We start from the raw sequence: 13,165 nt of genomic DNA, 5'->3' as shown, positions 1-13,165 counted from the left end.
TAATATTAACAGCGTTTTTAAGTTATCGACTTAAAAAAATATATATAGATTTAAAAATAATATTATGTGCATATGTATTGTTTTTCTCCAAAAATCAGCATGTAAAAATAAAGTATTTCCAATAAATATTTAATTATTGTTTTTATCGTGAAAAAATGATATTATATTTGATGATTCATTGAATTAAAACTAGTCTAATAACAGCAAATGAGGCACATATACTAAAATTAATATCTTGAAATAATAAATCAATTAATAATCATCAAACAGCCCTCATTATCGTGTGATTATTTATTAGTTTTTACAAATGCATGTTTATTAATAACATAATTACATGTTACATTATAGTAATCAGCATTGTACCTGAAACAGAAAATAATTTTACTGAAAGTAAACAATAATTATTTAGACCTTAATATATTATGGTAAACAAAAATTTTATGATAATTAAATCAATACTATAAAACATATTGGAAGCCTAGCCTAAATATTATAAGGAAGCCGAGATGGCCCTGTGGTAAGAGCGCGTGAATCTTAACCGATGATCGTGGGTTCAAACCCGGGCAAGCACCACTGAATTTTCATGTGCTTAATTTGTGATTATAATTCATCTCGTGCTTTACGGTGAAGGAAAACATCGTGAGGAAACCTGCATGTGTCTAATTTCACTGAAATTCTGCCACATGTGAATTCTACCAACCCGCATTGGAGCAGCGTGGTGGAATAAGCTCCAAACCTTCTCCTCAAAAATAGGAGAGGAGGCCTTTAGCCCAGCAGTGGGACATTCACAGGCTGTTACGGTATAAAACATATTGTGATTTTTAATATAATAATAATCTTTTGTTATTATATTTATTTCAGTACAACGTAAAGCAACACTGAATCTATTTGACTCCAGGAAAGATAAGGTCAAATGTAATTTAGTTTATCGATTAAATAATATGTCTTCTGACATAAAATATTCAACTCCAGAAGAAGAACCATTAGATGAAAATAAAATTAAACAAAAAGAAAATTTTGAGCGACCAGGTTTTCTTGAAAAATTATGGCTTATAAAATCAAATATCTCCGTCGAACCAATTCTAGCTGGACTCATCATATCCTCAATGCTAGCAAGGCTTGCGATACAAAATCTTAACTTGGAAAAAGCGTGTCGTGTGAAATTAAACTACACTGATTATATCTGTGATTCATTGACTCAAAGAAAGGAAAATCTCACATTTTATGAAGGTGAAGTACAAAAAGTTATATCTTCTATTGAAATATGGAAGAGCTTGGTGCAAACTGCTTTGCCAACTCTATTGGTCATTTTCATGGGAGCATGGAGTGATAGAACTGGAAATCGCAAATTGCCCATTCTTTTGCCAATATGTGGAGAGTTTCTGGTGTGCATCAGCAATATTCTAAGTACATTCTTCTTCCGAGAAATTTCGGTTGAATTTACTATGTTTTTGGAAGCCTTATTTCCTGCTATTACTCGAGGTTGGGTTATGGTTTACTTGGGTGTTTTCAGCTATATAAGTGACATTACAGATGAAAAATCCCGTACTTTCCGAGTCGGTCTGGTATATCTATGTAAAACAGCTGGTATTCCTATTGGTACAGCACTAAGCGGAATATTACTTAAACTTTGGGGATATTATGGTATATTTTCGTTATCGGGAATGATTTATTTATTTACGCTAACTTATGGATACTTTTATTTGAAAACAAAATGTAAGCCTGGAATCGAGGACGCTGAAAAGGTAAATATAAAAATACAATCAAATAATTATGTCATGTCACTTTTCTTTTAATTATTATTTTCTATGAGGTCAACTTTTTCTGCATAATCAATTAAAATTTAAATTGGTTCTTTAATGTTTTGTTATTTAATTTATATAAAGTATTAATAGTATAAATAATTTAATTCAATGTGTTATCAAGTTTTAATTTGAATTTTACGTGGATTTTAACGCTTACATTTTAACTAGTTTTTTCAGTATTTAAATATGAGTCAAACGAATATGTAAATAATATAATACAATCACATCAAATGCAAAAATAAAAAATAAAAAAATACGTTTATACTTAAAATAAAGTATTGAAACTCGCGTACTTCAAAAATGAATGTTTAGAAAAATTTAAGTATTTTGTCACAAAACAAACACATATACATAAACTTCCTTTATTATCATCGTCATCATTATTATTAGACATACTTTTCCAAGATTGTATGCGATCAGCTGGTCAAACATTACTATTTACCAGCCTCTAGTATAGTATCTAGTAGCCTCTATATTTGGTACTACAAACCTCGTATTTATCTTTGCCTAAAACATTTGATATACGAAATGGACTTGTAAATATTGTTAATCATTTTCTACTTGAGAGAGTGGAGTATATTTTAAATTTTTTACAAAATATCTTATTTTGTAAACTTTCTTTCCTTGGCCTTTTTCTTTCTAGTCTTATTAAATCTCGATTTCTGTTTTACAAGATTTTTTTATGACGTAATTTTTTATTTAATGTCTTATACTTTCTAAATCTTTATCATTTTGTTTCGTATCAGAAATCGTATCGCCTGTCACCCTGTCATGCTTCTGCTGGAATTTTTCCTATCCCCTTATAAATACATATTACTTAATACTCATTGCATCTTATTATATAAGCCGAGATGGCCCAGTGGTAAGTCGTGGGTTCAAACCCAGGCAACCACCACTGAATTTTCATGTGCTTAATTTGTGATTATAATTCATCTTTTGCTTTACGGTGAAGAAAAACATAGTGAGGAAACCTGCATGTGTCTAATTTCACTGAAATTCTGCCACATGTATTAGTATTCTACCAACTCGCACTGGAGCAGTGTGGTGGAATAAGCTCCAAACCTCTTCCTCAAAAAGGGAGACGAGGCCTTTAGCCCAGCTGCGGGACATTCACAGGCTGCTACGATATCTTATTAAATACTTGGTCCAATTTATTATTTCCTAACTGATCATTATACGTTCTGAGCGAATCGAAATTAGAGCACTCTACTCGGCCATTGGACCTTGGAGTTGGACGATAAGCTACTGGAATTTCGTTAGTCAATTTAATAGTCAAATCTGTAAAGTTAGTACAACAAAACAATCTCTATACGTTATATATAACGTATATACGTATAGATATATCTATTAGTGAATATATTTTTGTTGCTTGTTCGTGAAACAAGTTTATAATTATTTCTTCGAGGGGAATCGATTATAAGTTTTCTCGTACTATTAAACGGTTTACTTCCGATAAAGATAAACAATCTTAATATTGTGCTAATAAATGAAATTCAGTTATTAAAAAGCAATAATTTAACATTCAACTTCTTTTAATGTATATAAACCCTCTTGAATACAATACTCTTTACGTTTCGATATCTACCTTTTAAAAAAATCGTGGCGTCTACTATTTCATAACTAAAGCAATTTATTTCATTTATTTTATTTACTTCACAATTTTCGAATAGATTATCTTCTGGATCTAAACAAGTTAAATCATTATTATTAATCTTTAACGAAATATTTAGTAATTTTTCTGCCTTTGTAATGTAACGTTGGGTAAAGTTTTGCCCCATTAATATAGTAATAATAATATCCTGGGACATTTTTCACATACGGCCATCTGATCCCAAATTAAGCTTGTACAAAGCTTGTGCTATGGAAACCAGACAACTGATATACTACATATACTACTTTTTTTTTGTAAATACATACTTATAGAGATAATTACACCCAGACTCAGGACAAACAGACATATTCATACACACGAATTTCTGTCCTGGGCGGGAATCGAACCTACAACCTTCAGCGTAAAAGGCAAGTATCTACCAACCACGCCAACCTTGTCATTAACATCTTTGTATGTAGCAAATTGTCAACAACTAAATAATCCACAATGTTTTTTTCTTTGGTGTCTAAACGTAATAAAAAATGATTCTTTCCTAAAAGTTGACGTATGCTATCACAAGTGTAATTAGTAAATAGTAAGTTGAAACATTTAGCTCTAATTCAGAAGTAGTTTCAAATCGTCGTTTAAGTTTGCAGTCATTTCCCAAGCAAACAAAACATTTAATTGTAAATAAAGTATTTATTACTGCCTGTTTATAGTATTTAGATTTTTGTACGTTTGTACTTTCTGATAATAATACCCGTTTTTCATTGTTCAATACATTATTACTTTTTTGCGGACAGTTCGAAGTGTGACCGACTTTACAATATTTATCACATTTTAAGGTTGATTTAGGACACTGGTAGACACGATGCCCTTTTCCCTTACAATGAAAGCATAACGGCGAAAAACTATCATTTCCAAAGTTTGAGTGTGAATTTTTGGACAATGTACTGTACAATGCCCTAATGCCCTGAACGATACATTTATTACAAAATAAATTATTTTTTAATTAATTTCTAGTTAAATTAAAATTACTACAAATACATTTATGCTATTTACAAATTAAAAAAAAGAAATTTCAACAAGTCTTCAAGCTCTGTAAAACGCGTGGCTGACGCACCAGCTAGTATTGTACGATAGTCTATACACCATATCGTATATAATGCAAACTACCGCCTTTTTTACCAAAAATATCACGTCCATTTAATAAATTATTTTTCTCATAGAAATAATCATCTAAACAATCTCCTACCCTCATTCGTTTATCGAGCATTTCTGTCAAAATGACACCAAAGTAACTTTCAGATGGAAAAGCTTTACGAAGTAGTATTTACCATTCTGACCAGCTATATATTTATATAGAGTATAGTATCTGTAAAAAATTAATTAAAAAAATATAAAAACTTTTTTATATTTCAGGCTAAGCCAATCTCATTCTCATACTTACAAGCTCTAGCTAAAGAAACTATAGTAGTTGCTTTTAAAAGACGCGATGAAGACATTAGGAGGAAGATCATTCTAACGCTCTCAGTGGTTGTTATTGTTTATGGTCCACATCATGGTAAGTGCAAATTTATCATATTATTTTATATGTAAAGATTGAAAAAAAAAATCATTTTTGAAAATTACAAGTACATTATGAACATAATGGACAAAATAAATTAAAGAAAAAACCTTATCAATTCTATTTTACACATATTTATTAAGTATACATGCAGAAGTATACATAAGTGACATATGTTTACACAAGTTTTATTGTTTTATACATATAATAAGTTGACGTCAAAGGTCAAATTTAATTATTATTATTAAATACAAACCTTTACATGTATCGTACGAGTTATGTTACCAAATAATATACATATATCTATAGAAATAAATAAAAATCAAGTGTCGGTCTGTAACCAAAATAATGATTATTTTAATTTTTGTCTGTTTGTCTGTTCGATCAAATCTTTGAAATGGCTAAAAATTGCATATTAAAAAATTTATTATATGAAGTATATGTAAATTCCATTGTCTTTATTCCATCAAAATTGGGTGGGGTTATCAAAATTTATGAAAACGTAGGTATTTTTATTATTAAAATATATGTTGCGGCCGTCCATAGACGGCGGTGTGCTTGATACGTCAATTTCTAATTCACGGTGTCCAGATTTTCCGGAGTAGATTGACCTTCTGCCATTCATATTTGCGTTTCGTTCAAGTTTACGTTGTCGACAAACAAATAAATATATTAAAATAGCTTACATTTAATATTATTTTATTATTTTTTTATTCATTCGTTAAAAAACCTTATAAGAAGTGCTAAGGTTAATTTTAAATCGCTTGTAAAAGCCCTAGTAAATCCTATAGGACAGTCCAGAGATCTACGGTCTTCTCAACAGCTGTCTCTCTCTCTCGCAGGGGATAATAAAGAAATAGAGTTTGATTTAAATAAACCAAAATATAATATATTACCGTTAATTAATACACTTAATTACCGTTTACTTTTTTTTAGTATATTTGCTTTCCATTTGTTTCAAAACGACCTTCGCATTATTAACAACTAACAACTTCTCTTAAAACAGAAAATTGAATTACTGGCTCCGGCTAAATAATTCTTGAAATATTTAAAATAAATATTTTATTGAATTTTGCATAACATCTCGATTTATTTTACTAAAATTTTATAAAAGAGTAATATATGTTGCAAAAGTCGAGGTACTTTGTATAATTTGTTCGTCAGTGTGCACAAGCGGCTCTCTATTCCTTTTTTTAACTTATAATGTTTTTGATGAGTTGGTGATCACAAAATAATAAAAAACTCAATAAAGAGCAAATAACCTCTTTTTATACTTATTATTAGCCAGAAGTGTTCTCTCAATTTAATGAAAGTCTTTTCGCACCCTAAGTACCGAAGATCTTCATAAAACAGAAATATAATTTTCCAGCGAAATTTGTTGGGCACTATAGCGCGACAAAACATTTTTTTTAAAACGTTATTTTTAATTACATAAGTGGGCATTAATTTAGGTTCAAAAGTATCATTTTCGCTTGATTCTACTATTTTTCGGTTATCAGGGTCAAGGTATTGGTCGGCGATAAACCAATCATTATTTGCGTAAACAATATTATCTTCTTTAGTGCTAGGAGGGTTTCTACTAAGGTAATTTACATGAGGTGTCCTCTCACCTTTACGATATTCGATATCAAAGTCAAAGGATTGCATAAATGCCCGCCACCTATGTACGCGAGCTGATCTCTTTTTATGGCGGGGCGCTTTAAGACTATTGCAATCGGTAACGACTTTGAAACTCCTACTAGAAGATAATAGCGAAAATTTTTTAGTGCCTTGAATACAGCCAATGTTTCTAGTTCATATCTATGATAGCGACTTTCTACGTCAGTAGTTCTTTGACTATAGTAACCATCGACTCGAAGCTGTGTATCATGTTTCTGGGAAAATATGGCACCATACCCGATCAAGCTTGCATCAGTATGCAGTTCAGTATCTCGTTCAAGGTCACACATTATCAATACTGGAGAAGGTAATTGATTAATAATTGATTGATATACAGTGTTATGTCCGTTCGTCCAATCACATTTAAAATCTTTTCTCGTTAAATGGTACCATGGCCCCATAATTGATGAAAAATTGGGGATGAACTTTCTAAAATAACCTGCTAAGCCATTAAATTGACGTAGTTCCTTTATATTTTTGGGGATAGGGGTAAAAAATATCGAAGCCCTTGTTGACAAGGGCTTCGCTTTTTTTGATTCGGTTTTATTGTCCCATTACAAATTACATACCCTAAGTATTCAATAAGTCATTGGAAATTTAATTTTTTCCAATTCAATGTAAACCCTACCCCGGTCGTCTTTTAAATCCGCGTCTAAATTCTTAAAAGATTCTTCAATTAGTTTGGGATGCTAATGCTAATGTACATCGTCCATATAGACCAAAGCTACACTATCTTTGAGAATATTAAATGCTCTTTGATATACGGAGGGAGCATTACGTAAAACAAAAGGCATTTTCAAAAATTCTCACACATCATCTGGAGTTATAAAAGCCGTTTTTTCTATAGATTTTGTTGCACTTGACATAGGTATTTGTTATAATACAGATGCAATATCAAGGGAAGTATAAAATCTAGCCCGAGCTAAAGAATCTATTTGATTAATGATATATTTTTATTTAACAGGTGAGAGTATAATCCAATACATGTTCGTAAGATACCGACTTAAATGGGACGCTTTGAAATACAGCATCTTCGCTTGTCACAATATTATCACACGTTCTTTAGGTGAGTAAAAGTATACCGCTAAAAACCATGCAAGTTCGTCTATAAAATGCTCAGAAAAATCCTATGAATGCATTTGATGAAGAAGATTATTTTGGGTAGTTTTATAATTTTAATTCTAAGTTCCATCATTCATTATTGATCATCATATCATGTCATCATATCATATTGAGAAGTAAGTGCTGATAGTAGTGTATTTGAAAGATTTGATTTGATTGAAAAATTCAATAACTCAATTAAATAATATCATAAAATTTAAGGAAAAAGGCGTTTTATATCTTTATTTATTTATGGTATAGTAACAGCCTGTGAATGTCCCACTGCTAGGTTTAGGCCTCCTTTCCTTTTTTGAGGATAAGTTTGGAGCTTATTCCACCACAATGTGGCAGAATTTCAGTGAAATGCACATGCACACACACATGCAGGTTTCCTCACGATATTTTCCTTCACCACCAAGCTTGAGTTGAATTATAAATACAGTTCAAGCACATGAAAATTCAGTGGTGCTTGCCCGGGTTGGAACCCACGATCATTGGTTAAGATTCAAGCGTTGTAACTACTGGGCCAACTCTGCCCTTTATTTAAGAGTAGGTAAGTAGATAATAATAAGGTTTATATATACGATATGTACAATGTACATATATCAGTGTCTCAATCTAGCTTATGTTTTTCAGGAGCGTTATTTTCTATCAGTTTATTCAGCAAACATTGGCAATTTCATGATTCCATGCTTTGCCTCATCATGTAACGAGCAATCTCATTGGTTCCGTGTACATCGCCTTCGTCAAAACCGACTTAGAAATGTTTATGGGTAAATATTGAAGTAATGTTTGTTATTTATTTCATTGCATAATTGTTATTGCATAAATTGATGCATGGTTCATGAAATATGTATGTAGAGACTGTTTAAGATTTAAAAGTTTCGCTATAGCTTGTATTATAGTTCCGTAAAATGTATAATATCTCACAAAAATAATATGAAAATTACCTTCAGAATTAGAATAAGTAAATAATAATTGAATGAAAAAAGTGGCCCAGTGGTAAGAACGCGTGAATCTTAACCGATTGTCGTGGGTTCAAACCCGGGCAAGCACCACCCAATTTTCATGTGCTTAATTTGTGATTTCAATTCATCTCGTGCTTTACGTTGAAGGAAAACATCGTGAAACCTGCATGTGTCTAATTTCACTCAAATTGTGCCACATGTGTATTCTACCAACCCGCATTGGAGCAGCGTGGTAAAATAAGCTCTAAACCTTCTCCTCAAAAAGAGGAGAGGAGGCCTTTAGCCCAGCTGTGGGACATTCACAGGCTGTTACGAAATAATAATTTTGATAATTTCGATATGATGTGTTGCGCTTACATTGTGAAGAATTTTTAATCTAGTATATACAAATTTCTTGGCTCACTTTACCATTACCATTAGTATTATTGGTACACCATATAATCTTCATCATCGTCAGTTTTTTCTATCATTATAAAACAGGTGTGAAGTGTAAGTAAGCCAGTGTGATTAACTATCATGCACATTCAGTGTATACAAGTGAAGGTGCCCTTTTGCCATCATGGTTTAGATGCTCCCCTGCCGTAGTAAAAAAGTTAACAGCCAAGTAATATCCCATTGTTGGGCAAACACCTCCTCTCCTCTCGAGGGAAAGATTTGGAGCATGCAAATATACGTGTGGCAGAATTGGGACGAGACATGTTTGTTTAAAACAAATGAACGAAAACTGCTTGTTGCTGGCAAGCATTTAAACCTCTAAAGTCTTCTGGCAGCAATGCCATAAACTTTCGCAAATAAATTAAAAAAAAACATTTTGAGGTCATGGTTGCCAATAAATTCAAATGGAATATTTGTATTATTTTCAGCGCCGGTCGTTGAAATTCTAAACGCAACGACTGTCACGAGCCTCAGGTCGATGGTCTCAAAGTTGGTTCTCTCAGAAGATATGGGTAAACGCACTTTCATTTCTATATTTTATTTTATTTACATTCCTAAGTGCTTTTGATGTTTAAAGCTTCTAAATATATGCAGCAATTATTTTGTATTTTTACGACGGCATTTAAAAACTAGATAAATATTTTTTTTTCTAAAATAATATTCATCATCAATCATAAAATATCTTAGCATTAAAAATACATATATGTATATATATATATATATATATATATATATATATATATATATATATATATATATATATATTTCCTATATATAAATGGAAAAATTAAAAAAAAAACTTGAAGTATTTAAGCAAACATATTTTTTATTACATTTTGCGTTTTAGTTTTAAATGGTAAATAAAGCACAGGGTAAGACATTTAAGTATGTCGGAATAGATTTAAGATAATGATATTATTTTCGTGGCCAATTGTAAGTGCGTTGTGTACCAGGTGCGGCAAAACCTAAAAATACTAATATCCCACGAAAATAAAACTAAAAATGTTGTATAACTGAAATATTATAAGTCTGCTCTTAGTGTTTGCTTTAAGTTATACGCGGCTGAAACTGCGGGCACAACTAGTTTTAAATATGACCTTACTCTAACGTGGCCATGACAAATAAAAGTTACATTAAATGAGTCATTCTTTAATTTTCAGGGAAAATGAACTCGCTCTTCAGCCTGGTGGAGACGCTGGCTGCGCTCATATTTGAACCAACTTTTTCAGCAGTATATTCCCTAACTATTACAAGTTTTACAGGCGCTGTTTATATTTTTAGTGCCTTTATGAATGTTCCCGCAATAGGAATCTTAGTGTAAGTATTATCAATTCCCCATTTGAATGGCCAATCATTATGTTGACGGAGCTTCAGATTATTAAATTCTTTAGCAATTATGGTGGAGAGCTCGACTGTGTGACCTTGTGTGTATTTCCGGTCGTGTACGTGTGTGTAGACGTGTGAATGGGCGTGGATATTGATCCTCTTTAATTTAATTCTAATTACAAATTATTTCTTCCCTTACTAAGACAATTTTCTATTAATTTATTCAAACTTTTTAAATAAAAATGCGCACGAAATCAAGTGAATATTCTATACAGCAATTTATTAACTGCAACAAAAATAATATATACACTACAAAATTTAAATATTGTATTTCAATATTTGTTTTTAAGAGCTGAGATGGCCTAGTGGTTAGAACGCGTGATTCTTAAACGATGATCGTGGGTTCAAACCCGGACAAGACCCCTGAAGTTTCATGTGCTCAATTTCTGTTTATAATTTATCTCGTGCTTGATGGTGAAGGAAAACATAGTGAGGAAACCTGCATGTGTTTAATTTCATTCTAATTTCACCAACCTGCATTAGAGCAACGTGGTGGAATAAGTTCCAAACCTTCTCCTCAAAAAAGGAGAATAGGCCGTAGCCCAGCAGTGGGAAATTCACAGGCTGTTACTTTACTTGTTTGTGATGAAAACTGATAAAATAATCAGTAAATAAAAATAGCAAACCTCAATAACAAATGTATACTGGTATAAAAATTGGATTAACATTTCGATAATACCAGTTATTTCTATATAAACATTTTTTTTTCTTTTTAATAACTGTTGTTGAAATTAGTAAAAAGACTATTAAATTTATTTTAAGAACAAACTTCCACAAAGAACTCTATAACCACATTTCCCAATAAAACACGAACTGTGTTATGAAACGTCGGAGTTACGATAATATTTTTTGCTCCATTGTCCCAAGGTTTATAAATACAGTTAAAACTTCCTGTCCCCAGGTGGCTCTTTACACAGCACCGTCGCGAAACAAAACTTAGGAAACAAGAAGCGATGGAGAAACAAATAGTTGTGCACTACGAAACAGTGGAAAATTCAAAATGATGTGTTATTTCAATTAAGCTGTATTATAAAAACCAACAAAGCACTATTTTAACAACACACTAATTAAATATATAGTCTAAGCAAACAGATTAAAAAAAGCCGAGATGACCAGTGGTTAGAACGCGTGAATCTTAACTAATAAGGTCTCATGTTCAAAACCCGGTTGGACCGATAATAAGTATAGGATTTTTTTGTAAAGAAATTTTTAATAGCAGCAGTATTCAATTCCCTTATGAGTGAGAGATGTGGCTCAATTACTGTTCCTTTACATAAAAATATGTGTTCAATCCTATTTATATAAAGTAAGGGCGTTAATGTACAAAGTACATGAAATTTGGCAACTTTTAAGGCAGGCCGCCTGCCACAATAGAAATGCATTTGTTAGTAGATTGGCACACTACATCGCCTGGAAAATTTTAAGACAGGCTGCCTGCCTACCAACTTAATATAGAAATTATTTTTCTAGTAGATTTGTACACACAATATATCACATGCGAAATCTACTAGATTTCTTTAAGTATGGCTATCGTTGACAAAATCATCCAGGAGTACAAGATTTATATGCAAAAAGTGGTTTATATACAGAAATAATATAATCTTACTTATTAATGCCTATATATATAAATATATATATATATTTTGGAATATTTTCCAAAAAATCTTGGTGGAGTTTATTTCGTTGTTTTCTCAAAGGTGAGTGACATTTTGTAAGCCAGTTGTAACTTGTCTTTTATATAAATATCAATATTCAATATATTGAATAAAAATTTACTTTAATTTACTTTACTTTACTTTTAAAGTTTAAATGTTTAAAGTTCAATGTTTATATACACCTTGATATGAACATACTTCAACGTGTGAACTAGGATAATGACAAAAAATCTAAATCATATGCAAGTCACGACAAAGTCACTACAAATTTGCATTAACATATTTTATTATATAACCAGTTACCCGCTTGGCAGACTATGGCCTGTAAAACTTTTGACTTATTCTAATAATTCCATACGAAAAAGTTTTACCAATTTTTCCTGAATTTCCCAATTTTAAAGAAACTTTTTAATTTTTTCTTTTCTAAAATCCTAATTCGGACTATTTAAATCATTTGAAAAACAATTATACAGATTGGTATAGCCGTTCTCCAGCGATGCACTTCCAACGAATCTCATTTTATTTATTTATACAAATTTTCGAGTACTTACAAGCAAAAATAACGAAAAATAACTTTACAAGCGAATAACTCAAAACAACCGCTTAAAGCGCTACAGTAATATATACCGTCTATTACCTTAAATAGTATTTGTCACGGTACACAAAAAGCAGAATCTATTACATTGATGGCAGCAATTACGCCCCAGTCTAGACCACAAACAAGGGAGAAGACACTGCTATAATAAGTAAAAATAAAACTAGAAGCGACTTCAGAAATACCTATCTTCTAGAATTGATTTCTGGCAATATGTTAAAAAAATTGTAGTAATAGTAAGATCTGTTGTTCGAAATAAAAATACTTAAACAATCGATTAAAAAAATATATAAATAATTACTTGGTGGTAGAATTGGGGAAGTCGTCTGCGATGGTGCCACCCAGTCATCAGATATTGTACCGACAAACAGCATAATTACTATTGTTGTGTTCTGGTTGGAAG

At 31.4% G+C, this 13,165-nt stretch overlaps 1 pseudogene; it reads left to right on the top strand.

The window, feature by feature from the left end:
- The first annotated feature begins 941 nt into the window (after positions 1 to 941).
- LOC126768511 (proton-coupled folate transporter-like) lies at positions 942 to 11,584 on the top strand (annotated as a pseudogene).
- Positions 11,585 to 13,165: the final 1,581 nt, after the last annotated feature.

Source organism: Nymphalis io, chromosome 5 (assembly GCF_905147045.1).
Source record: "Nymphalis io chromosome 5, ilAglIoxx1.1, whole genome shotgun sequence".
Classification (NCBI taxonomy): Eukaryota; Metazoa; Arthropoda; class Insecta; order Lepidoptera; family Nymphalidae; genus Nymphalis; species Nymphalis io.
This window is presented reverse-complemented; position numbering and strand designations above follow the sequence as displayed.